Source organism: Hirundo rustica, chromosome 2 (genome assembly GCF_015227805.2).
Source record: "Hirundo rustica isolate bHirRus1 chromosome 2, bHirRus1.pri.v3, whole genome shotgun sequence".
NCBI lineage: Eukaryota > Metazoa > Chordata > Aves > Passeriformes > Hirundinidae > Hirundo > Hirundo rustica.
In genome coordinates, this window is record NC_053451.1 from 23,572,447 (window position 1) to 23,599,507 (window position 27,061).

Below are 27,061 nucleotides of genomic sequence, written 5' to 3' on the forward strand. Positions count from 1 at the left end.
GAAGGGTGTCCCATTGTAATATTTTCAAAGAGAAGTTGTGCATGCAGTATGTATGTGCATATGGTGTTTATGAATTGTTTTTTAACTTTAGATATTTTATTCATTTTTCCACATGGTACAAGTAGAACACACATCTTTGTTGGACAGACACCAACACAGTAACATAGCTTTAGATTTCAGGCACTCAAGACTCAGTGGGACAATAGGCTATCTTCATGCCAGGACACCACGTCCTGAAATTAGGATGCATGCCATCAGGCAGTTCATATCTCACTGAAGATACTCAGCCCTCAATACATTCAGTTATACTAAATGAAGGAAACTGTAACCACTTCCAGTTATTTCATACAGAGATAAGGACCATGAGAACTTTGTGTCTTGGCATACAACATCCTATTTTGATTTCACTGTACTGCGGGATCTGCTGTTATCCACAGTTCGTGGACGTTAAGTTTTTTTCTTACTTGGAGCATGCACACAGCCAGCATGGTAACTTCAGACACAACAAGTTTCAGAAGTTCTTAAAGCAAAGGGAAGGGGGTGAGGAATGGCACAAGAAGACCTGGCTAGAGCTTCTCAGGACAGCAAGCAAAAAGAGCACAGATGCTACTGATACCTGCATCCTATCCCCAGAACCAGCAACGCGGAGTCCAAAATTCACTTTTGTTTGCAATGTGCGCATATGTGTAAGCTGCTCTTGCAGATTCATGGGGAACACTGAAAGCAAATTCCCCAGGATAACTGCCTATCCAGACTCACTAGTGCCCGAAGTCAGACAAAATGTAAGTGTGAACAGCTTACCTCCAGAGCAGAAAGTCTGCCCTGCTACTGCAGACTGCCATGTCTGATAACTACATAAACCTTGTTTATTTAATTTCAAAGCTCCTGCTTCCCTTAAGCTGTACCATGGTCTCAGGAATCACAAGATTGTGACATTTAAGAAGTAGAGGCAATTATTTAATTGCATTTCCAGGGAAAAAGTTAGGTTCAAAAGCAAAATAAAGTTTCCTTTATAAAGAATGGAAATACTAATATTATAACAGAACACTTTTTTATAATTTAACATTGTAAACCATCATTCTGTCAGATGAAATGTAACAAGGGACAAACCAGTTCAGAGAAAATACATAAATATTAATTCTGTTCCCACTGGTAATTTAACACCTATCTGGTACCCCAAGGTCTTGAAAACACTGAGTACAAAAAATAGTTCTTCCCTACTGTCTGGAAAAAAAGATGAGGATAAGGGAAATTAAACGTTTACATGAACTTGAGATGCATTGATTTTCAGACAGACAAACTAAAATGCCTACACTGGGTATCTACGGCACATAAAACTTATCCATTGTCCTACTGAAAGTTTTTTCCAGTGCCTGGCTTAAATCTGAGGTTTCTTGACAAGCTCTAATGAATGGTTAACCTCGCTTTCCTGATAAAAAGCAAATGATCCCTGACTTCACCCTTTTCTTGAAATAAGTTCATAGGGATGAAATATACGAACCTCTGTCAAAACGACTGCCACCTGCCCATTATTTAAATGCTAAAATAAAAAAGGGGGATTTTTTTTTTTTTCCCCCCCCACTTAGGCACAGCAGGTCCCACCACGGGGAAGGTCAGCCAGGTACAGACCCGGGGCGGTGCCAAGCCCTCTCTCCTCACCCATTCCCTCTCCTCTCCGGCGCTGCGGGCAGCAATTCCAGCGAGGCGGGGAATAAACGGGAGACGCGCTGCTGTAGCCTTGCGGATCGCAGGTGGCACCGGGCACCGATCTTCGCACCCGTCAGGGTGGATATCTTAGGAGCGGGCAAGATCAGCTATGTCAGCTGCGATGGCAACAAACAGCCTCGGCAGCAGGCACGGCCGTGTTCACCTCCGGCCGCTCCGGGGCTGGAGGGGAGCGCCGGCTTCCCCCGGGCATCTCCCACCTTGGCTTGCGGCTCCCTCTCCTTCCCCCGCCTGCCGGGAGCGCGCCGCTGCCAGAGAGGGTGGCAGATAACGCCAGCGCTTTGGAAACGCTCTCTTCCGAAGCCACTGAAGGGATTTATTATTTATAGGCAGAGGGATGAAAACATGAAGCGCGTACACGGGGGCCCGCGTGGGGAGGGCCAGTTGCTGCCAGGCAGTAATTTCGCTCTGAAGTTCCTATGACTTAAATAGCCACTTGAGCTCTGCTCTTGCAGTTTATGATGTCAATAGAACCCCTAAATGAAATTACAGCCTTCTGATACGCAGCGGGGTAGCTTTTCTTCGCTCTGTAATATACGCGGCCAGAAGAAATTGCACTATACGCAGAGTTGCACTAAAGCAGAGTTTATCATAAGAATGTTCCCACTAAAATATGATTAGGCTTCTTGTTTGCCGGATAACGCATCTAATCAATCAGGGTATGCGTGATAGTCATGTTTTGTGAACGCAGACATATACCCTGAGGTGAACTGGGCACTCCACCGCCTCAAAGCACCAGCTATTTCATTTCCACCGTAATTTGCACCTGCTTTGTTTTGCCAGCAGCACAGACCCATGCTAGCTCTGGAACTCGCCTCGCTTCCAGTAACTTGGAGCTTGCAAAGATGAAAAAACAGGCAAGGCAGCGATTGGGGGGGGGGGGGGGGGGGGGCATCTACATGCTGTATTTACAGGCACTTCTATTTTTTAAGCATGCCTGAGCCTGGCTAAAGCTGATCAGTAGCCCTGTGAGGGTAGGTAGAAAAATTCCACTTTTCAGATGGAGTGAGAAAGTTCTCAAGTGAGAAATAGACAGAGGTAAAGATCATAATGATGCATCTGGGATACAGATTCAGGTCTCCTAAAGCCTTTTCCATTTCTCCCCATTCTCGTTATGTTACCCACACACTCCCCTTCTCAGCCCAGGACAGGAAGAAAACCCCTTCATCTTACCATTCATAAGCCTTGCTTTTTCTTTATCCTTGAAGTGAGGACTGGCGGCAGCTGATAATTAGATATCTGTGGTTAGTGGCTGCTTCACCTCAGTGACTTGCAATCCCTTGTACTTTCCTAACTTTCCTTGTCATGTGACTTAATTCAAAATGAAGTTTCACTTTCCTTTCTGAATTACAGGAAGGAAAATTAGTGCTGTTTCAAGGCTGTTAGCTGTTACCCAGGAAAACAAGCTGTTGTTCAACTTTTAGAAAAGAGAGGCTTACAGTATAAAATAAGAAAACAAATTGAGAATATCTTAAAATGGAAAATGTACTCAAAACAAGGCAGTTGCTTTTATGTACTTTTATTGCAAAAATTGTCTCTGGATACTGCTTAAATTCTTGTACTTCTGAAGCATCCCAGTACCTATGAATCTGCCTACCTTTATCATTACATCTTTTTCTGTGCTTTGTTCTTGTCTGATGCAGTTAACACTCACAGAACAACAAGCATATCACATCAAACAATTGTTGTGCAGAAAGCAGTAGTTCTCATTCTGCTACATAAATATATATTCTCTTCCCCAAAAGCATAAACTGGTGGTTTGAACATCAGGGAAAGAATACCATTTTCTCCTTGCTTGCATCAGGCAAAGGAAGATAACTTTCTGGCTTTATCTACAGGTAAAAGGGAGAGGTTTAACTTGGCAGCGCATGCAGAGCACTTAGAGATTACCAGTTGGAAGGGATGCTGTAACTAAAATGGCTACTGCTAGAAGCGAACAGTGAATGTATAAAAGAATGACCATAAGTATTAATTTTCAGGTTTTTTTAAAACAACTATGATAAACTATTATGCGGTAGATAAAGAAGCTACTACTACTGAGACAATTTATAATCTTGCCATCCTAAAGTGTTTAAACAGACGGGTAGAATATGATTTGAAATTGCAGATTTTCACCCTAATGATTTTAGACCATAGATAAACTATTATAACCTTGGCCTACCATCAATAAGCAGCTTATACCATAATAAGAAAGACTGATGAATTTTTCCACGTTGCTATAAATAAATACCAGCAAAGACAAGTTCCTTTGCAACCAGAGAGACTTGGGAGAATAAATAAATTAATGAAATAATTTAAACACGGAGACATTTGGAGCAACACAGTGACTCTTAAAAAAGAGATTAAACATTGTTTTTCCTTCTTGGTGAAAGATGCTGGAGTGACAGCCCTTGACTTCAGTATATCTAGAGAACAAGTGTTATACAGGCAGAAGCTTGAAGTTTCAGACATTTAGCACTGTGCTTTGAGAACTTTCCATTTCAGAAGTACTTATGTCTTTCAGACTTACACTGCCTGGAGGGAGAAAGTAAATCAGAGATAAGCTTCAAAGATCAGACCCAAAAGTGTGTGTGGGCGTTCAGTATAGCCCATTCAGAGAAGAGAAAAAAATCCATTATGTTTCTATCTGTGATGTGAACTGCCTGAAAGTTTGGGATGTTCTGATCTGTCAGCTACTTTGAGTACACTGCAGAAAGGTGATGCAACAGTCAAGTTGGGATCTTAACATCAATTTAGTCAAAAGCTGGGACCATTTGGATTGAGGCTTTGATGTATGTAAAGGTTATTTCTATGTGTATGTAATACTCTTTACTGAAGGGATCAGCCAACTTAATTGTGGGTTTTGTTGAGAGCTGGTGATTTAGTTTAAGTTCACAGAGAGGTCTGCAGCACCAGGGAATGAAGAGAAACAGCTAACCCTTGCTGCTCAGCGCTGAAAAACGTCTGCGGTCAACTTGGGGGTTTGTACATGAAAAAAAGAGGAGTTCACAGCTCTTTACGGTTCTAATGCAAAACCAGATGGGAGTCTGTCTTCCACTTGAAGTTTTCAGGCTTAGTAAAAACTTCAGGCTGAAACTGAAGCATGGGGAGGGACTGACAACCCCTCATGGACTGAAACCAACAAAAATATTTGCAAAAATCACCAGGGAGTAAAGCCGCCAAATCACACACGACTTTACTTACTGGTTATAAGAAATAGGGAGTACCTTAATACAGGTTGGACGTGACTTGACACTGAGCTCAGTTCTGAAGTCAGTGTCAAAGCCTCTGACAGCTTCAGTGGAGGACTGCTCACCACCAGCCTGTATGTGCAGTTCTGAGGACTTAGAAAGGGCACGAAACCAGGGAAAAGGTGACTGGAGTTTTCTGTATGTCACAGGTGACCACCCGTAGTCAAAGAGGGGCTGCCTCCCCGGGTGTCACAGAGACACGCTTGTTGAAACACCTGCTGAATAAACGCTACTCAAAAGCAAGGCAAGGGTGAGAAGAATGCTGCCTAGTTAATACCCTGTGTGAGATATGTTGGTTCCGTTAAAGATCTTGGTCTTTTGCCAGGGACATGTTTCAGAGAACAGGATAATAACTCAAAATAAAAATATTTTGACTGCTACCCTCTGTTTCTTATATGCCTATTTGATAGAAGTAGAAAATGTTAGTCAAGAAATGATTCATTTCTTCAAGTCAGATAATATGGAAGATGATGAAGGATGAATGGAACAGCCCACGCATTGCCCTGGCCTTCTTTAGCATTACAGCAGAAAAATATTAACAGAAGTGATATGTTCAGCGGGGCAGGAGAGGACAAAAGGAGACAATCTGGGCCTGGAGCTAGAGGTGCTCATCCTACTCCTTTTTTTTTTTTAAATTTTTTTTTTCCTGCCTTTCCCAGGCAGCCCTGAGCAAATCACTGCAGCTTTCTAAGCCTTGTCTTCCCTATCCGACAGCTGAAAATAATTCTAAGTATCTTGATGTTGGCTGAGACATTCAGTTCTTTGGCATCCAAGATTTTGTATATGAAGTTCTAAAAAGTACTTTTTTTTTCCCCCGATTCCCAATTCCCCGTACAGACACAAAGAGAACAGAAAGAAAGAAGAGAGAGTTAAAAAAGAGGAAAAAAAAAACATTAAAAAAAAAAAAAAAGACAACCTTTCCCACTCCCTCGAATGGACCAGCAGCCTATAAACCAACTAGTTCTTTCTATTCCCAGAGGTGGCTTCCACAGAAGCATTTTCTTTTACCATGCATCCACTGTAGAGTTTCTTTTCTGCTTGGCTGGGCAATCAGGTATTCAGAGCATAATGTAAATGCTCGGAACACAGAGGCATGAAAACTTGCCAGACAGAAACTCCGAGCGAAGGATTAACATTCCCCCCTCCCACCGGCGCTCCCCCGCCCCGTGTCCCCCCACCCACCCCCCCGGCCGGAGCGCTCCCCCCGCCGCAGCCCGGCCGCGCTGCCCGGCCTGACCCCCGCTGGTGGCCGCCGAGCTGCCTGCGCCCGGCTCGGCTCGGCTCGGCTCGGCTCGGCTCGGCTCGGCTCGGCTCGGCTCGGCTCGGCTCGGCTCGGCCCGGCCCGGCCCGGCCCGGCTCGGCCCGGCCCGGCCCGGCTCGGCTCGGCCCGGCTCGGCTCGGCCCGGCTCGGCTCGGCTCGGCCCGGCTCGGCTCGGCCCGGCTCGGCAGCCGCTGCGCTCCGAGCTCCGCGTTCCTCCCGTGCTTGTCGCCGATTCCGCTTCCAGATTAAAAAAAAAAAAAAAAAAAAAAAAAAAAAAAAAAAAAAAAAAAAAAAAAAGGGAAAAACACAACAACAAAAACCTTTATTTCCTGCTTCGCCGCGGCGGCCCCGAGAATAGAAGCCTTGACACATCAAATTCTGGGAGCTCACCACTCACCACGGCTGTGGTTCCTGGTCCAAGCAGTGACGAAGGAGAATCACCTCACAGTCTCTGGAGAGTGGCAGGGCTTGGCTGCGAAGCGCGCCCTGCGCCGATGGGCTTTTTGAGTTCGCTCTGTTCCAGAGCGAGTGCCGAGGCAGAGAAATTAGGGAGGGGAGAGGTGGGAAGGAAAATCACTGGAGCCTCTTACGATCAAACTTCCACTAAGCAAGAGGAAATGTCTTATAAATAAACAACAGCAAGAGAAACAAAAAAAATCCATCCCGTCCTGCCAGAGGAATGTACATTATTGTCTCTCGACGGAAAACTTTACACCACACCAGAAAGCAAGAAAGCAGCCATTTCTCCTGAAGCCACCCTCCCTTGGGTGGGGAGGAGGAGGGCAATGCAAACTTGGGAAAAAAAAAAATAAAAAATTGGGAAGTTCATGAGATTTCCCAGTAGACGAACAAAACTGTCCAAATTCAACAGACGTCACTATTCCAAGGTTTCACGCAGCACTACATCTCTTTAGATCTGACGATCGTCACTCCACCATTAGGGCACGTTCAAGGAGGAAGTTCAAGGTAAGGGGAAGGAGGAGAAGGTCACAACATCTGTATAAGTGTGCATCGGTATGCGTACGTTTCTATATTTATTTATGCATAATACTGAGATTTTATGCATTTTATGATTCATATTTATAAGAATAATTTTATATATGTATTAAAAAACTCGAGGTACATGAAATTCTCTTCTCTCGTACATCCCTATAATTTGGGGGATTTATGGGTCAGAGTTCCAAGACTTCTCATCTCACAAGACTGCAACTGTAACCTACTTAAAGTGAACATGTTATTGTACTGCAGCTCACAAGTGACACGAGTTTGGTGATTTCAGTACAGTCCCTGGCTTTGCAAAGAACTATTGCGTGATTTGGCACAACTCACGGCAAATAGCAGTCTCTTTATGAGGAACTACAGATGGCAATTGAAAGAGTAATTCAAATAATTTATCAAGCACATTTGGAGACCTAGAATGGGGGATGGCCCGAGCCTACGAGAAACCAGTATGCTACAAGTCATTATTAGCAAGCTTATTAAACCTGCCTCACGTGCACAGCACTAAAAGATCAGAGATTGCTGATGGGAACTGAGGTGCTTGGCAGTGCTGGGTTTTGGGTCATGACTAGGAAAGCAAGAGTACAGCAGGTGAGGACCTACTTGAGAGAAGTGGGACAAAAGACTGAAAGACCATGAGATAACTGAAAATGGCTTGGCAATCTCAACCTGCACTTCTGTTCTAGGGTACTTCACCATTTGAGACAAGATGCAGTGCTGAAAGAATGCAGTGCCCACCCCAACATCCAGTTTACCAAGTCTCAAAAAGATTCCTAATCTGTTGAATTCTTGAGGACGACTGTATTCACAAGACACACGTGAAAACATGTTTTTTAAACTAATTAGTTTTACATCTGTGCGTTCTTGCTGGCAAAGTAATGCTGTCACAGATTTTGCTAGCAACAATCAGTCTACAATGCTGGTAGGTAAGGTAGAGACAAGCTCAAGACTGAAGTATGGCTGAAAATAAAAGCCAAGAGCCTTTCATGCAAAATTTATAGTAAATCACAGCTTCTTGAGGCTCAGATCTTTAGAAGAAGAGACTGTTAACGCATTTGTAACTCTACAATACCAAGGTGATCTTAAAATAAAAGGAGGCATTTCCAAGAGATTTCTTAAGGAGCAGTAGAAGTGACATCACTGACACAGCACTGGGAGAGCTGTGGGAAGGACGGGAGTCTCATTGATCTCACCAGATTAATTGGCAAATAGTAAATCTGACCATCCAGCTCATCTGAGCTGATACCAGAGAGGTCCTTACCCCAGAAGGATGCTGGGTGACAGAGAGAAGCTGTCAGCTGATCTGACCTCACTAAGAAATGCTTTGCTCATTTACAAATCAGCTCAGCATTCGCTTCTCTCGCTACCTTTATGTTTACCAGCATTTCCAGAAATACTGAAGAAAACTGAGACAAATGCGAGCTCTTGCAAGTGAAACCTTATTAGCGAGAGGTGTCCAGAGAGCAGAGAGGCACACAAAGAATAATGGAACAGAATGTGAAATAATAATTCCTGTCTGTGATGAGGAAAACCTTTAACATTTCTAAGCAGGAAACACAATTAGGAGGCTGATCAACTGACCTTAGGTTCCCAAGACCCTAGCTGCCTTTAGGAGATTTACATAGATAGAAGTGAGGGCAGTATATGGCCCTCTGTGTTTAGTAAGGCATTTGCTAAACAGTCCGGAGATCAATAGCAGACATTAAATTAAGCGCTCTGGCATTCTTATTATTTAGTATCATTAAGCATTAAGGATGGCTGTACTGTAAACACAGGGAACAGAGAACCAAATGAAATCTTCTATTTAAAAAAAAAAAAAAAGCAAAAAAAAGCACCTATGAAGTTTCTGAAAGTTAGACTAAACAAAACAAAAAACCCCACATGCAGTGAACAGATCACGCAGTTGTGATCAAAATCTCAGCAAATTCCAACCGTCTGCCTGCCAGGGCAGACTACTTCCATTACAGACTTCAGGAGACCGAATTGTGCCATTCTTGCTCCACTAGCATTAACAGTGGCCACAGCCTCAGAACTGCAAAATAATAAGAGCCAGGACGACAATCATTTTCCTCAGATTTTTTATTTTGACATTTCCCATTTGTGCCCTTTTTCAAAGTTTTAATTTGGTTAAGGCACTTTTCAGCCTGTCTTTTAACAGGTCACTAATAACTTGGGATGCAAGATCTCGTATTTCATTTTTTTTGCTACTGCCACCACTAAATATTTCATTTACCTTGAGTACAGCAGACCACTCTGGAAGGTTAATTTTGTATTTTTTTTCTTTTCACTATACTGTTTACAGACGAGGGTTTTTTTGACTAGATTCATTATTTGCATTAGGTTAGTTTGATTCTACTTGTTAAAATAAATTAATAGACAGCCTATCACTTTAATTCTTTAAGTAGCTTGTGAGGCAACTGTACCGACTTTTCTTTTCCTTGGGAATTTCTATATTTCCTACATAGAAATAACCTGGAGTCTTGGAAGTGGTACCTAGCTTCTTCTATTTTTTTTAAAAAATCTATATATCTATATATAATATATAGATATAATTATATAGAATTATATACTGTAGAATACATAGCAGATAATATATATCATTATAGTATATACTATATACTATAGACAACATACAATATACTATATAATATAAGCTTCTTCTATATAATATTTTTATAATATTTTAAGATTCGCAACGATGTTACACATGCATATGTAAACGTATTTGTACATCTGCACATACACACATACATATAAATAAAATCTGATCAGAGTTTTATTTCTTTCCCCTGTCTTGGCTGTCGGTCCTTGAACTAGAAGACCAAATGCATTTTGCAGCAACTGTACATATGCACACACAGAGAATACAGGGCTAAACACAATAACCCCTAAAGGTTTCTCTCCCTGCCCTTGTATCAGTATAGAGAGGACAAGTCTCAAAAAGGGTGATGCTTTCCCCATCTCCGCAAAGAAAGAGAGAAGAACCCCAGCAGAGGAAGGACAGTGCTTGCAGACCCTGACTTTTCTTTCCTCCCCTCCATGCATCCCTCCACGAGTTAAAGCTCCGTGTTTAGAGAAAGGCCATGCTGCAACCAGACCTTGGGAGCAGCTGCAGATAAGCACATGGAGGTTAATTCTGCTTTTTGCTCCATTAACCTCTGCTCCACCTTTGTGACACCCTCAAGGAAGAAAGACAGGAAGACAGTGTGGCCAGGAGAGCCAGGCAGGTGTGGGCGGCCAGGCAGCGCTGCAGGGGGATCGTACCAGGGTAGGGCTGCCTCTGCACCCTGGGCTTCACGGGCTTTGGACACCCATTTGCTTTGCTCCTGCCAGCTCTGCCTCAGCCCTGAACACTTGCAGGATGCAGGCATTCCCCTTCTCTGCAAGGCAAGCTTCATGGCAGTGCCCTGCAGCTTTTCCCTCTGCTCTATGTTCCTCCATATAGGAAGAGACACGCAGCCTTTGGCAGTGGGTGCAAACAGATGAGATAAACACAGATGAAATAAACCTAGTGGAAAAGTCTTCTCCAGCTGTGGTGTCTCTACCTATAAATAGATATTTTCCCGCTGTCCTCCACATGCAAACACGTAGTTGAGAAATTTTTTTTTGTTGCTTTCTTGTTTAGTACAAAGCAATTAAAATAAAACAACCTCTCAAAATCTTCCTTTATTTAAAAAAAATAGGTCACGGACACAGAAGCAGTCAGTCATGGTTTGAAGTGGGCAAGCAAACAATTTTCATTTGATTGTGCCCTTGTTTTTGTATCTAGCTTTTCTGCTGTGACCTGCTATACTTACCCTGTCTGCTGTGCTAACCAGCAACATGCCTTTTTAATCTGCCTTCCTGGGGTCTGCATTTGATTACAGCATTCATGTTCTATTTAGATTCTTTTGAATCATGCCCTGTGGTGCTAGCACGAAAGGTGTTATTTATAAAATGAAATTCTGTTGTATTGCAACTTGGATTCAAAGAGGACAAGCAATATTAAATACTTACTTTATTTAATAATATCTTGGATTTATTAACTCAATTTCATTACAAGATTAGAGATGGTAACCTGGAGGGGGTTATTAACTAATAAACAGGCTTCAGGCAACTTTGCCCTATATAAAATAAAATAAAAATACATATATATGCATTTAAATTACTTCTGAGGGCCCAGATGCACACCTCTGGCTCCAAAGTATGGCTTTCTTGATACATCTCTCATATATGCAGAGAGCTCTTGGCTGGAATCCACTAAATTCATGGTCCCTTTAGGACAGTGGGCATCCACACTCAACAGCTACCCTGAGTGACCAACTCTATTTAGCTGGTTGCATCCCACGTGGGATGAAGTCTACCACTCAGCTGTGACAGAACTGATGCAGGCTACAGTTACTTTAAACCACTGTGGGCAGCACACCAGAAACCGTGAGACTGTGCCAACCCATCTGCCCCTCATTGACTCCCCCAGCACCTCAAGGCTCACGTCTGTGAGCTGTTGCATGGCTCTTTCTCTCCCAGCATCAGTCCTGCAAATTGCAGGACATACCAAAGGAGAAGCTTCCCCAAAGCATCTGGGGAGACTCACAGGCAGCACGCCAGATCTCCTGAAAAAAAAAAAAGCTCCTGAGCTATCGAAAGCTTCTCTTTCCAGAAGACGAGGTGATGGAAAGTTCCTGACTGTGCACACAATATGATATGAATCTATATTCTGATACTTAGCTTTTTTATGGTAACTTTAACAACACTCCAAACCAGCACTTATTCTGTTCAGCCAGATATGGCACAACTGGCAGCTGAGTTGAACTGCAATCTCTTCACCTGGTAAGCTGCAGCACATTTGTCAGCACCCCAGCCTAGGGACGAGGGCCAGGTTAGGAAATTCACTGAAGGTTGAAAGCTCCCCAGGAGTACGAGAATACTGAGATGCAATTTTTTCTCCATTTCCTAAATAAAACTAACAAATGCTAATACACCATTAAATGCCTCCTCTCTGAAACACTCTACGACAAGAAGTAGCTTCTGTGACTTTGAACCTGTCAGGTCCACAATAAAGCCTGAGTCTGACACGGGAAAATAGCACAGTATCAATGTCACAGATACTACAGGCAGGGAATTCCCACTTGGAAGTGCATGGCTGCTAAAAGCTTTCACCCCACATCTGTTGCACAGTTAGCTGTGAGTCACCTGCAGGCAGCCTCATTAGACCTGAAGTGTCACTCAAGTAAGACAAGCTTATTGCTAGAACAAGAGAATTCAGATTTTTAAGCATTTGATAGATTAAAAGGAAAGTGTCACGATATGTTAAATGGATATTCAAATACTTTAGGTTTCAGTTTTCATCTGCTTACAGATCATATGCCTTTGCTTAAAGCTGCATGGTAGGCAGAGACCAAAAATAAAGGGCAAATTATTTTTTTCACTCATGTGGTCTTGTTCACTGCAATGACTCAGTGAAGGATAAAATACAGTGCACGAAGATCAGGAAAAGACAGAAAGACTAATGAATTAAATCTGATCAGAAACAGATTTGAATTCAGAGTGATCTCTGAAATTCAGGGGAGAACACCTAGAGCATGGTGGTGCGTGGATATTCCCAAGCGAAACGGTGGTTAAGTAACAGAACTGTATAGAGAAGAGGTTAATTTGGGTCAAAAATGAAGGGAGATTGAGAAACAGATTTATGGTAAAACTTTCAAAGGCAAAAGCAATAATTGCACCCGCAAAAGGCATGTGCATCATTGCTACAAACAAAAACACATGCTTGGACTCTCTACAGGCAATCTGGCATCTGTCTCTCATTCCCTCCCTCCTCCTGACCCTGAGACCTCTCTCTCTGGAATTTTGCTCCATGAATATTCCATAATGCTACACTCAGCCTCTATTTTCAAGAAAAGTCAGCATTAGCTAATAAGTGGAAGTTCACAGCATTACTGTCAATCAGTGGTTGGTTTCCATGAGAATGGAGACAGAGCTCAACAGAAAAACACTGAGGTTCAGGCACAAGTGATATTCTGTCTACATATGTTATGTACGTACCACTTTGAAACTATGGAACTAACTTGTTTGGCACACCATTTATTAGCAGACTCTCAAGGGTATCTACAAAATAAGCCAAGTTTAAACAGCATTCTTGTGGGTCATTTTGAAGTGAGGCAGAAACAAAACGCATTATTTGGTAAGCTAGGAATACTGCAATTTATTCTTGTTCTCACTCTCTCCTCACTTCTTTCTATGTGCTTAAAACCACCATTAGGAAAAAGACTGAAGCTTTTTCTTTTTCTAGCTGCCTTTTTTTTTTTTTTTTTTTTTTTTTTTTTTTTTTTTTTTTTTTTTTTTTTTTTTAATTTCTCCCACCAGGTCTCAAAGAATAACAATTTCTATCCAAAATAATTAGTGAGAGAAAATTCTAACTGATTCTGTGGTTTATAAAGGGAAACTATCTCTGTTTTACTGATAAAAGCATGCTACTATTCCTGAATTGATACAGTCTGTTTACAATAAACAGACTAGGCAATATGATGCAAGGGCACAGGGTATGCATGGGGTAGTTCTTTACAAAGGCACATTTATCTTCTACTATTTTTACCCACTCATCAAAGTTTCTGGCATGCTATCCACTAGAACTAAACAAAGTAAACAATGTCATAAAATAAGGAAGTCTGTTATTTCCTCTTTTAGGGAACCAAAATCCAAAAATCCTATAAAGTGTAGATACATTTCTAAATTTCAAATGTCATTAAAATTTCATACAATTGGGTCAATAGCTTTATAAGGAGGTTCTATGAAAATAAGGTAGTTTTATAACTTTAACATAAAGAAGGATTCAGTTTTAAAATGCATGCCAAATTTAAGACTATTTAGATAAAAGCCCTTGGCCTTACTTCTGATTAAATTAATGGAAAATGAGCTCATGGGTGATGGGAGAGAAGCACCAGCAACCCCAAACTGGTTGACAGACACAGTTAAAAACTCTAATTCTATTCAGTTGTTTCAGTGTGACTGATCTCAAGAAGAATGAAACAGTTCTGCCGGGACAGAAAGTCTGAGCAGTGGATGGAAAAAGAAGAATAGACTCTGGGGAGAGAACATCACTTGGGTGAAGCCAAGCTAGAAATCATTTGGCCTCTCCAAGACCCACCAAGACAGCAGAAGGATAAATGAAAAGTCATTTGTATGCATTCTTCCAAGTCCCCACTCTTTCTCCATTTTCCTCAGCCAAGAATCTCTGCATGTATCTACCTAATGAAAAATTTATCTTCTTTTCCTCAATGAAAATCTAAGAAATTCATGGGATAGACCTGTTTCAAAGGCAAACAAGAATCACATGATGGCCACCCAGTGAGGGAACTGTCTCCCTCTTGGGATGCTCTCCTCCTTTTGCCCATATGAGGTCGGCCTTTGAAGCCCACTCACGTAGCTCCATAATATAATATAAGAATTCTTTAATTAACCAGACACTAATATCAAACTAGTACTTGATTTCTATACTGGGATTCAAGTGCACTGTAGGAAGCTGAAAGACCTGGGTCCAGCACAACTGTAAACCCGTTCTGCAGTATCCAGTGAAACCACAATTTCAAATTTTTATTCTAGCATGTTTTCAATCAGCATTCTGTGGAAGGACTGAGGCCTATTACGGCCAAATTACATGGCAGAAAAAAACAGTCTGACCCCAGGCAAAGGCTTTATCCTCCCTGTATCTCAGCTTCCCTGTGTGTCAGGCTGGAAGAGTCATTCTTTTTCACTTAATAAGGATGTCTTGGGAATTCCCTACTTAACATACAGATAAAAAAGGGCCCTGAAAGGCAAAGTACTGTGGGGCTGAGTGAGTAGGCTTGCTGCAGTAACATGGCTGCTGCCAGCAGGCAGCAGGTACCACAGATCTCATGAAAGATCACTCGTCGATTTTAAGTCGCGTTCATTTTTGTGCCTGTTCCGTAGGCCCCCAGAGATTAAATACAGCTGAGTGCTATTATAGAGTTAGCTCCAGCGAATGAAAAATATACTCTTTTAGCAGTTTTATTCCTTTATCAATTACTACTTTAAGAGACTTGTACTGTATTATTTTATATTGGCCAGTTGTAAAAATAATTTATTCCCTGAAGAGTTTTATTCCTTTAACATTTTAAATTTTTTTGTCCGATGTTTAGCATGTGACCATTTTTGACCGAGAATGAAAGGAATACTTTAGTATAGGAGCTAATATAGCTCCTTTTCTTATGTACATTTTGAGAACTTTTTAAATAAAAGATCTGAATAAAATTTCCAGTAATGCAGAAAATCTAGTAAGATTTTTTTTGTTTTGTTTTCAGGTTTCCTTGCATTACTGCATTATCCCCCTGGGGTGGGGGGGAAACGATGGAAATCACGTCCAGATTTCTGGTACAGAAATGGTCCAGATCTGTTGAGGACCAAGCCCTCTTTCCTCCTTTCTTTTAGGTATATCTTTTTTTTTTTTTTTTTTTTTTTTAAAGCTTGCTCCTACCAAGGTGTGTGTAGAATAGAGACGAATTCCTTACAGACTTGAAACCCCACAGAAGAGCCATTGGGATGAAAACCTGTCAAGTGAGCACAGAGAGCCACTACAGAGCTAGCAGGAAAGCATGCTTGAACACTATTCAATGACTCACGCTGTCAGGTAGCTCTGTGACTTAGTTTTCTCTCTAAGTGGCTCAAGCCACAATGAAAAGAGCTGTCGTGATGAGGAAGAGGCCCAGTTGGATTGACAGGGCAAACCTCTGCTTCATTTGGGAACGTGGCGTCCTGGAGGCAGGAGCCCAGACCAGCCTCCAGCTCAGCAGAGGTGTGTGATATCACAGAACACAGTGACGTCAGTACACGTGCCTCAGTTGTGCTCATACACACTACAGAGTCAATCAAGGATGAAGCCAGCTGGGATGAAGTTCATCTAAGGATGAAGAGCAGAATGCATAGGGTGTGCAAGGGAGCAGAGCTGGTGTCTGAGCACTGCTGAAACAGAACTAAGCTTTCGTGGAGACAGTGTTGCACAGCCTCATAAAACCTCTGCTGCTCAGCAGAAGATGTGGATTTCCTTGCCAATTCATAATTCAGATCAGATGACGAAGGATTTCCTGAGGTTTGCAAGCCCTGTTAACGATGGGGAGCCCGGCTCGGAGCAACCCTGGAGCTGTTAAAGTGAAAACAAGCTGTATACAAGATTCTGTACAACTTCAGTGCAAACCCTGGAGGCCCTGAAAACTCACCTGAGTTTCACTTTAGGCTACTAAACTCGAACAAACTGCGGGAGAAAAGACTGGCAAAGCTCATAGCCAGCATCTTTCATCAGCAGTTCTCAAAGTAGTTTACAAAGGGATTTCCTATTTTATGAAGGCAAAACCACTACAGTGTAGAGGAACACCTTGTCCTAGACCACAGAGCACAGCAGCAGCAAAGCAGGGACACAACTCAAGTTACTTGTGGTCTAGGCCATCATATTTCCCACAAGACACAACACCTGAAACAAATCAATACCACAAGTTAGCAGCAAAGTTTTGTGTGACTCTAATCAGCAGCCACAGAAAACCAGTCCGTCACAAGCATCTGCTCAGTCACATTTATTCACTGGATGTGGATGAAAAGGAGTCCTTCACTAACTGGAATGACTTGTATCAATCTTTAGCCCTTTAAAACATTGACTAATTTTAGACTTTCTGTGGCTAAATACATTTGTAAACTATTAAAACAGTCTCCTGGTACATGGAAAGCATATGGTTCCGACAATGTTATTCCTTCATGAAGGCCTGTTTCTTCAAAGTTTGCTTTAGCTGTACACTAAGCTTGTTTGTTGTTCAGAATGCTTTTTATAACTGTCTTCCCTCCTTTCCACAGCTATTTACTGGAATGATATATATGAGCATGAGTATATATATTAAAGACACATACTTGGACTGACTGAAGATGTAATCATATAGTGCTAGTCAGAAAAGCATATAAATGATGCATATCCCCAGGAACACATTTCCTCTCATAGCTGGTGCACTGCAAGTTTGCAGGGAGGAAATACTGCTCATTGTGCAGTTTTAATTTCTCACAGATTTGGTGAGTACATTAAAAAACAGGGGAAAAGACAGCCCACCCAGTCCAAGACCTACACATCCATTCAGAAAGAATCCCTACATTTTACTGAGGCTACAGTCTACTAATGAAGAATGTCCATTGTTTCCCCCACCACTCCCAAAATATTAAGCTATAGTTGCTCCCTGTTTTTCCTGGGAAAATTTTCCATGTCAGACTGTAATCACCATGTTTGGCTCGCTGTACAGCCACCCTGCCTTCCCTCTCTGGACTGGCCCCAGCAAACCTTCACTGCTTTGATCACCAGGTGGTTTGTGAGCCTGAAGGAAGCTGTACCTCTCTCAGAGATCTGGCTTGGCACCGCAGACTGCTCTTGGGTAAGCTGGTAATCTTAACCTTATTTTGCACTTCATGGTAGGAAGGGAGAAATATAGCAAACAAGACCAGGCTAGTGTGAAGTGGGAAACAGTCATTCTTAACCAATGCTGGGAGCAGGGTGCAAATCCAGGAACTCCACAAATTCCATCAGCCTTTGCTGGAGAAAAATTAAGTAGGAGGCCATTTCTCAACAGCCAAGTGGGCTACAGTGAGCACCACTCGTTCAGTTCTGAAGATCAGTGGGTCTGGCCTAACACCAGGTCTGAATACAAGAGAAGGGGACAAGAACAGTATCACTTCTATAAGAGCAAAAAGCCTGCTTTAAAGAAATTGAGAGCTGCGTCTCTTGGAAACACACTAGACCTATAGTGACGTATTGGGGAAAATAGCTGAGAGAAGTGAGCAAACAGGATGGAGAGAAACAGAATGGGAAAAGGCAGGGTGACAGAAATGCAGGATATAAGTTTGGTACTGGATTCTGTTGTTGGATGAGGAAGAACAAAAGCCAAGCAAGTCCATAAATTCATTTCAGATATTAGCTGCATTGCTTAATGAACTTGTGCAACATGCTCATATTACGAGTGAAGAATGATAATCTATAAAACAGCTTTAAAAACTTTTTCAGAGGTGGTTTTTTCCCTTGTATTTTGCTGCTCTTAAGATCAAATTTATTTTTTCTGTGTGAATTTATGCTGCCAGGGTGGGGACTGATGTGTACGCATCTTGCTGTACAACGAAATCCAGAATTCTGCTCATGCAGAAGTGGGGACGCAACTCCAGAGGTCAGAAAGAAACACTTGTCCATGGAATCAGCATTAATAGATTAACAGGTTTATGGCTCAGACAGTTTGCCCAAGTAGCACTGTTTTACCTCCAAGCCACAGACTTTCACTTGGCTATGCCTGCATTCAATCCATAAGGCAAGAAGTGACTTTGAATTGTGAAAAGAGAAAAAATTGGTGAGAGACCAAGGAAATGAGAACTCGACCTGGCATGGGAGAATAATTGTCAGTTAAGAAGAGGTAATGGAGGGAGAGAAACACTTGAAGGAATAGGTGTCTGTACACTGACTGAAGGTATTTTCAAATGATCTAATGAATCTGTGATGCAAATATAGAGAAGGCAGTACTAGGACAGCAAGGGAGTAAGGAAATACAAAGATATATTCCCTTTGTGCCTAAAAATGACCAAGGACCTAGTAATTATCATACATACTTTTTAAGTGAGCACATTTGAACTATTGTGCTTGAATTCTTGACCCCTTGCTCGATGTAAAATGAAGTTTCAAAAATGGGAAAAGAAAAAAACGAACTTGGCCTCCCCATGGGATGCTGAAAGAAGTGCTGCTTGCTTTATTTGTCCATGCAGTTTTTTTGCCACTCCTGCTAGAACAGCGTGAAGGACAATTGCTTCAAGTGTAATGAAATGAGTGTCCTAATGTGAACACTTCCCAACAGGAGATCCATGATGCCTTGACAAACTGAAATGCCAGAACCCTCTGCCATCACTGCTCTGTCCGGAAACTGCCCTCAAATATTTGAGACATTCCTGGAATTAATAAATAAGTGCTGATTTGGCCTGGCTGGTTGCTGCCTGGTATCCCTGACTGGCACTGCCTTACAATGGATGGCATTGTTTCGTTGCAGCAATTCTTTTGCTTTTCTTCTTAAATTTCCCAGTGCCAGCAACAGGAAGACTGATTAATTTCAACTAATGTGACTGTTGAATCAAAGATATGACTCATTTTAAGGAAGCTTTTGTTGGATGCTTAGTCTATCAAACCATGCATACTTTAGATTATTTGGCTCTATAGACAATATGATCAGGCAGACACAACCATTGTGGATAACTCAGGTACACATTATTTTTGTACTGAAAAGCTGGACATGAACAAAAGTTACGGTGCAGCCTCATGTAATCCTTTCTGTGCTGTCTGGAAAGACATGCATAGTATACAGTGTGTTGAACCTATCAGAAAATAACAAAAATCAAGTAAAAGGGGAAAAAAATGTCTGTCAGCCTCAAGACAGTGAAGCTGTAGTACTCAGAATTTGCTTTATGCAATATGCATAAATGTCAGGTCACAATGCAAAAACTGGGAAAGGAAAAGAGAGTATTTCCTCTTGTTATGCTTTTGTGCCATGGAGCAGCCCATAACACATCAGTTAACTTGGGGCTCCTTGCTGGACTAAACAGAATAATGCATTTCAAACATTTCTTGAATGAATAAAACTAAATGTAATACTACACGTATTGTCTCTGCTTTTTGAAGCTCACATATACAGAGCTAAGTTTCAGGGGAAATTCATCAGAATGCCTTTGGAAAACACTCTTCTAAGATCAGACCGCTTGCTTTTCTATCCATGCATTTTTCACAACCAGCTTTCATTTGCAAAAATGCTTCCAAATGTTAGTTATTCAAGACTCACAATGGCTGAAATGGAAAAACAGTGGTAAAGGGCCATTGTGATCTACTCAAGGCCACAAAAAAACCCCAGAAAATTTTCTTGTATCTGAAACATGCTTTTATTATTATAGACATAACTTCTCGGATCACCCACACTTCTGTAAGAAAAATACAGTCCTGATCTCATTATTCAAAATTGTTTAGAAAGAACTAATTTGCAAGATGGATATATGTAACGTGCATGGTCCTTTTACAGAGAAGAAAGGAGGACTGCTCTGAGTATTCAAATTACCTTCAAGCCTTCACAACCAGGTCATCTGACTTGAAGCTGCTAAATACAAAGCTTTCCTTGGGTGCATGTTGGTACACTAAATACTTTCATATATTTGTACGTAAACTATGAATGTAATACATCTACGTATGTTTGAGCATGAACACACAATATAAGGTGACTAATGAGCAATTCACTGGCATGGTAGCAGAGCTGCATTCTTGGGACCTGCTGCATGAGCAGGCTCACCTTGCAAACAAGTGGAAAGCACGAAAGCAGCAGTCTTGCTCCTGTTCAGGGAGACTGGCAATTAGATGCTCTCCTCTCACATCAGCGTCTTAAGCATCCCATAGAGCAGTCTAGTCCCACACAGGGTTCCTATGTGAGAACTATCCTTTTCCACCTCCTGGCAGGACAGTTGAAGCTGTGTTTCACACTGTTCCAAGCAGGAAGGGAAACTGTGTGTGCAGGTAAGAGAAACCGAACTATGACCTGATCAAAGAAGAGGATTTGGGTTCTTGGTTCATATGTTTCTGGCACCCATGTAATAGGAAAAGTTTCAGTTTCCACTTAGCTATTTATTAGAAAAGGAATGGAAATAATTATCCACAGCACTTAGGAGACTGAAAGGCTTGACATGTGTATGTGTTTATATTCGTGTATATGCATAAAGTCTCCCTCTGAATAACATGGGAATATATGGGGGCAGATGCTCTATTTAGCCCAGTCCTCCCTCTCCAACAGAGGTCAAGAGTAATCATCTAGAAGAAAATGTATAAAAGAAGAGCAAGCCTCTTATCATACCTCCCCAGAATATTCTCTTTCCCTTCAGCGATTCAGCTGAGATAACAGGGCGTTTGGAATAGAGAGAAACAAAAAAACCCATTAAAACAGTCCAGAAATATGGAAGATTACCCTACATTAAAACATGTGTCCATGTCAAGCAATGTTAGCTCAGGGGAAACCCAAGAGGAAAGCTCAAATCAGAAATAAAGAAGACCTGTTCTTTTTATGACCACAGCCAAGTGTGGCAATGTTGGGTAGTGTTCAACCCCCTTACCCAAGCTATCTGTAAAATCTGCACATAGACAAGAACCTGTTAAGAGAAATTTGCCATATCATAACAGGACTATCAAAGGAGGAGAACAATTCACCCTGGAAGGGCCAATTTATCTTCATTTATTTTACAGAAAAACCTAAAATTCTGACTTTCAGATTTTCTAAATTAAGCAGGAAGTATTTTTACCTTTCTCTGCAACTTTGACCCTGTCAGCTAAGAAAATTGCTATGGGTTAGACCCAGAGGCTGAATTCCTGAACTTCAGAGCTTGGAGGAAGTTTAAATCCCAACTCACACCAAACTTGTCAGACTTTTCCTGTACACACACACACTCCTGTTTTCCTGCAGGGGAGGTGTATGTTGGGGGAATTCCTCTAACACTTTTCTGCTGTAAACTGGTACTCTTTTTTACCTTCTCATCTGATGGCATTCTCGGTCTACAGATGGGAAGACGAAAACATTTGGGATCCCTTCCCCTCTAGCTACAGAAAGGATTTATGTATGAATCCCATTAATATTAGCAGAAGTATTGTGAAGAAATCTGCACTAAGAAGAGAAAATGACCCTGAGTTTAAAAAAAAATTCAAAGCTCTGACATCTAGGAACCCCTGTCACAAAGACAAAAAAAAAAAAAGTAAGGAACTCAGAACAACTTATTTGCCCAACTACAGGACATCTAGTCTGATAAAGTCAAGTTGCCTTGATTCAGAAGCAGGATCTATAACAAGTTAGACATTTTCAAGGTAGTTTAACTTTCATTTATTATTGGTTTGAAAACTCAAAAAACCAAAACTGGAATAACTGACACATATTCACACAGGAGATAAAGCAACCCAATTCCATTCATTGTTTTAAATACAGCAGAAAGCAATGTTATTCCCACTAGCAGAAACGGATCATGAAGCTACTCTTCAGTTTGTTCAATCTCTGCTGCACTCAAAAGAGAGATGCAGAGAGGATCCCTAGGCTTTCTTTCCTATTTTTCTCATTCCGCCTGGAAAAGAAGGACGAGCCTGTGCACAAGTTACTCCCAGTACGTCCAAAGGCACTGCCTTTGGGGTTCTGCAGTGAATTGTCTACCTACAGGGAAACCTTATGAAAAGCTTTTAACAGATTCCTGCAAGGAGAATTAAGTAGTTCTTCAGAGAAAAAATGGAAGGAGAAAAAATAAAAAAAAAATTCCATCCCCAGCACCTGCTCTAGCCTCATATAACTAGATGATTATAGCATTCCTGTCTTAAATCATTCTCAAAAGGGGACCAAGTTTAAACTTTACAAACCTCAAACTCTAATTTAACCAAATAAAATACTACTCAACCTCATTGAATGCTTTATACAAATTCTTAAATAAAGGAGGTAGAGTTCTTCTCAAGTGAGACATCATATTTATTTTGACTTTAGACATAACTCAAATCCTGCAACTCCGTGAATAAGAAAGAAAAACAAAAGTATTTCAAGTGCGCTTGCCAGATTCCAAACTGGGTAAATACAGTTTCCTCATTTCAGCCCATTTCACAGTTTTAACAGTCTAAGTTTTCTTCTGTATACTTTAGGTTAGTAATGCTCTTGTTTTCTTATTCCAAAAGGGGTCCTGTTTTTCTGAAGCAGTCGATAAGATTCCTGTGCAGTTTCTTTAAAAATTTAAACCTCTGATTATGAAAACATGCACTCATATGCTTAGCTTACAGCTCGTTAGCTATTCCCCTGAATTTTTAGTCTTACAGGACTAGTCACACACTTAAATAATAAGCAGTTAGAAGTATCCACAAGAGTTTATAAGTTCCATCAGAATTTTTTCAGGTAGACAACCCTAATGAAATTCAAAATACTAATGCCAGGATTTATATTTCTGTCACTGCTCTGAAAATATAACAAATATATATATATATAACATAAAATGCATATGTAAGGTAAACATTTCAATATTTACAAATCCAGTTCCCAGAAGAACTGAGACATCTCAAAATCAGTGACAGTCTCAAATTCCAGAAAAAACAAATCTTTCTGAGCCATTACATATTGCAAACTACAGTGCCCATCATAATTTTTTTATAATTCTTATTGGTAGCTTTTCATGTTGTTACTACTTTTTATATTAAAAAAAAAAAAAAAAAAAAAAAAAAAAGGTCCTATTGATCAGAACATCTGTTTTGTTTTGCATCCTTCTTAAATAAGAACATAGACTGTTTTTCATAGTACTCAGCCTAGAGGTACCTACATGTACAGCCCATCCCAGGGCATACAGGTGCCACTGAAAGCATTCCCACTTACATAAATGGTTGGTTTTTGGTACAGATTTCTTGGGAAACTTCCTGGAGCTGTAACAATAATTGCACTGAAGTCAATGAAAGTTCTGGGTGTTCCATTAAATGAGAAAGAAATAGGTCCACACAGGCTCGTACAAATTAGAAATACGCTAAACAGACTGCAAATCTCCTGCTGATACTTTAATTTGGATTTTTAAACCAGAAATTCTTTCATCTGCTTTTCACTGAGCAACATCTTCGTTTTTATCCTGCCTTTCACTCAGAAATCTGGTCATATAACACGGTCAAGACGAGGAACATAAAAATCTAGCATTAAATCCTGAAGCACTACTTGCTTGTTTCTTGGTCAAAATCCCCGCTGAGATCTATAAAAAGAGTATGGGCTAAAAAAAGCTGCTGAGAATTTATGTAACTCAAGAAACGGATGGCACATTACGACATGGCTCTGTGACAGTCCACCCAAACTGGGAGAACTGACACGCAAAAGGATTTCTTCCATGACCTGCCAAATGCACTTTGACCTATTTTTGGCAATTTCCTTAGGCCTTTTGCTGGAATTCAAATGAGTTCTAAAGTCCACTTTAAAGTTCTAAAGTCTAAAGTCAAAAATGCAGACACCTTACAGCGCTCCAGTTTTAAATCTCAGGAACACCCATGCACCCAAACCGTTCTTCTCACTCTGCCAAACGCTTTGTCCAGTAAAATGATACAAAAGGACTGATTTGCTAGGATAGGTACTGCATTCTACTGCTGAAATTGTGTATTGCTAAACATCCATAAGTAACATTAACCTAAAAACGGTGCTCATTACTTATTTAATTTTCTTTAAGAAAAGGTATGATTCACAGAAATTATTTTATGTCCCAACAAGTTCTTAAAAGTAGGAGTCCTCTCCAGAGCTGCACAGTAAGAATGTCACAACATTTTGTTGATTTGTGCACAGCACTTCACATTAGATGCCACAGAAACAGTCCAGGCTGAAAAACACTTGTGTGGATGGTGGATCCCAAAAAACAATTACAGAAAGAACAGAAAATCATATTTGAAAGAAATAATTCAGCTACTACGGGATGAATATATAATAGATATAGACTGAATAAATATATTAATGATATACACTGATTTATATATAAACACAGAAAAGTTAGATGGCGTGGTCTCCAGTCTGTCATGAAGTATGCATGAAGGGGTTCAAGTGTTTACACACAGGAAGTAAAAAAGCACATTTTGCTCTGTATAGTCTTACATAAATTTCACAAAGTCGAAGATAATACATCCTCCTGGCTAAGGGACAAGAAGAGCTGCTATCAAGGAAAGTTTGTTGAATGACACTCACCTCCTGTCACACAAAGTGCAGGTCTGGAGATGAGAATGATGCCTAATCTGCAAAGGGAAAAGACCTGAAGTAAACATAAAATTTTTATGTACTTCTCTATGTATTTCTCTGTAGCAGAATGATCTATTAGGCTATGGAAAAGAGTTTCTGGGAACAAAATGCCTTGAAACTATGAAGCAAATTCTCTAGAATAAGATAATAAGGTTTCCACTATTTGTCTCCTTGGAACTTTTCTGTACACAGTTAAAAACAAGTCTACCAGAACCTGGAAGCTATGCCACCTGTAGAAAAATTCCATACAACAAAAACATCAGAGAATCATTTAGGCTGGTAAATGATCCTCAGATCATTGAGTCCGATTGTTGAGCGAGAACAGCCAAGCCCACCACTAAACCATGACCCCCAGTGTCAAATCCACAAGTCTCTAAAATACCTCCAAGGATGGTGACTCCACCACTTCCATGGGCAGCCCATTCCAATGCTAAACCACTCTGAGACAGGACTGCTGACCCAGGATGGAAAATGGCTCAGTGGGCACTTCAGCCAGCACCTCCACTCGGTAGGCTTGGGTGGATTTAATCTGGCTCCACAGACCTGTGTGTGTCTGAGTCAGTATTGTAGGTTGCTAACTACCTTTCTCCTTGGATTATGGGGCTTCCTTCTGCTCACCATCCCTGTCTTCTGGCCCAAGGGGCTGGATATCCAGGGGAACAACTGGTCTTACCATTAAGGACAGAGACAAACCTCTCAAACTGCATCCAGTCAACCAAACAAGGATCCTTTGCTGCCATGGGAATCAGCATCTTTTTTGACACAATCTAGAACCCTGAATCACTGTTTGCTGTCTCCTTACCCATTTAAATGTGCAGCTGATACCTGTTTGCTCAGCAGATAGGGCAATGACAAGAGACCCGAAAAATCAATACATGTAACATAACTCTCTTAACTAACCTCAAATCAGTGCCAGGCCCGTGAATCAGGGCCTCTCCTTCTGAAAACACCACCATTCTGGGGAGAAATACTACCTTTCTTTGGAGATCCTAATGCTATAAATATACCCTTACAAGAAGAAGCTCACAGCCCTTTTCAGGTCAGTACTGTTGTGACCTCCTCCTTGACATCAGCAGCAATAGTCCTGGGCAGGCTGTCACAAGTACTATGTCACATCAGACTCTATCAAGTAAACACAAAATATAATAAAGATCTTGTGAATGTTCCCCAGAAAATAAAAAGAACAAGTGAACCCTTGCTCCCCTGAACCATAGGTTTCATACTTTATCTGAAAATTCCATTGTAACTTCTAGATAAATAGAGGATCTGGATGATGATGATGATGGTGAATGTTGAACTTCTGGAAGTGACTAACACTGACTTTGCAGATCCTTAACACCATATCTGAAACAAAACGATCAGGAGTCTTCTACATGGTGCCCCTTTAGTGTGCAATGCTGGGAGCGCTCATGGTGTCTCTCATCTGCACTCCTGAGCCATGGCAGGAAAAACCTCCAGCAACATTCAGAAACTCATGGAGCACAAACAAAACCTGTGTTTTGGAAAAACAGGCCTCACTGAACCTGGAAAATATTACCATTTCGTGCTTTCCTGTGTAGGAAGCTGTTCACCTCCATTTTAAGCAAGACAGAGCAAACAAAAGTCTATTCTGACTCCTCTAACATGGCAGCGAGTGACGGTCCAAGTGTTTGCTTGTGTCTCCTTGGAGTGGGCGATGCAGATTAGGCATGCCTGTAAGGGAGCAGAGCGGCTCAGAGCTCAGGATTCCTTTCAGGGGTGACCAACAGAAGATGTGAGTTTGCTTACGCACCACGTCACCCCCTTGGTCTGATGAAAGCCTCCACACCTCCCCTCCCTCCCCTCTCCTTTAATCTCCGCATGCTGCTATGCGGAAGGTGCCAACTCAAGAACAGACAGTTCTGAAAAGAAGGCAATTAAAAAAAAAAAAGCACGGTACTTTAGAAATTTAAACAACAAGCCCTGTGATCAAAATAATTCATAAAGGGAAGGATTTTATGAAGTCATTTCACGAGCACACAATGCCTTTTTTTTTTTTTTTTTTTTTTTGCTTTGTTTTTTAAATAAATCCGTCA

At 41.2% G+C, this 27,061-nt stretch overlaps 1 protein-coding gene across 13 annotated transcripts in view; it reads right to left on the reverse strand.

Annotated features, from left to right (window-relative positions):
- The window catches only part of ZBTB20 (zinc finger and BTB domain containing 20), a 474,904-nt gene that overhangs the window by 178,381 nt on the left and 269,462 nt on the right, over positions 1-27,061 (reverse strand). Inside the window, exon 1 of one of the 13 annotated variants that reach the window (XM_040056380.1) lies at positions 1,660-1,752. The exons of 11 other annotated variants lie outside the window; for them this stretch is intronic. The gene's annotated coding sequence lies outside the window, so the exon portion shown is untranslated. Of the gene's footprint in view, positions 1-1,659; positions 1,753-24,880; positions 25,004-27,061 lie in introns of those variants that run through there. One more of the 13 variants, XR_009207574.1, reaches the window with a different exon arrangement.